The sequence below is a fragment of the Octopus bimaculoides genome, chromosome 1, assembly GCF_001194135.2.
Source record: "Octopus bimaculoides isolate UCB-OBI-ISO-001 chromosome 1, ASM119413v2, whole genome shotgun sequence".
NCBI lineage: Eukaryota > Metazoa > Mollusca > Cephalopoda > Octopoda > Octopodidae > Octopus > Octopus bimaculoides.
This window is the reverse complement of record NC_068981.1, coordinates 71493670-71494850: the sequence shown is the minus strand read 5'-3', so window position 1 is coordinate 71494850 and position 1181 is coordinate 71493670.

Below are 1181 nucleotides of genomic sequence, written 5' to 3'. Positions count from 1 at the left end.
TCTCTCTCTCTCTCTATATATATATATATATATATATATATAAGTATATATATGCGAGTATGTGTATATAACAATGTATGTTTGTATAAACTTACGTAGCAGACATACAAACACGAAAAATTCACGTATTTCTCCGTAGTCTAAAAAAATGGTGAATAACTTTTAATCGATTTTCGACCCTGCTTGGGATCTCAAAAGCAGGTACATCACTTGAGCAATTCCAAAGAAACAAGGAGTCAATTTGCTTATAATTCTAGTAGTTCATAAATTTAGAAATTATTCACGAAAGAAAAAACAATTCTTCTATCCATCCGTCCCTCCATCCATCCTTGCATGCATACACCTACCTACCTACCTACCTACCTGCCTGCCTGCTTACATACATACATGCATACATACATACATACATACATACACACACATGCATATACACAAACACACATATGTGTTTGTGTGTGTTTGTGTGTGTATGTGTGTATATATGCATGCATATATGAGCGGAGTTTTGGATGAGGACGCCCACCCAAGTTGGATTTTCGCCACTTCGAAGAGGATTTTTCGGATTCTTTTTTTTTTGTTACCACGCCCTTGGAAATAATGATGGGGTGTAGCTTTTTATGACAAAAAATTTTTGAAATTCTATGAGCTTTTTTATTCCCCCCTTTACCACAACGATCCGAACCGATTTTGGCCAATTTCTTTTGCACTACCTACTTAAAAACCATAGGTAACGCCTTTTCAGTATATATATATAAAATATTTTTAAAAGAAAAGGTGTGTGACTTAAAGGAGATTTAGTTGTTGTTTCTAGCTCATTGCATGACTATCTGGTACCTTCCTCGTTTCTTTCTCACTCCAACATGTATGTATGTATGTATGTATGTATGTATGTATGTATGTATGTATGTATGTATGTAGGTATGCTTATATGTTAGTATGGATGGATAGATGAATGGATGGATGGATGAATGAATGGATGGATGAATGGATGGATGGACGGATGGATTGATGAAATGGATGGAAAAAATTATTTTCTTTCTAGAATAATTTCTAAATTTATGAATTACTAGATATTATGAGTACACGCACACACGCATACACACAAGCGCGCGCGCACACACACACACACACGCACGCACGCACGCACGCACGCACGCACGCACGCACGCACGCACGCACGC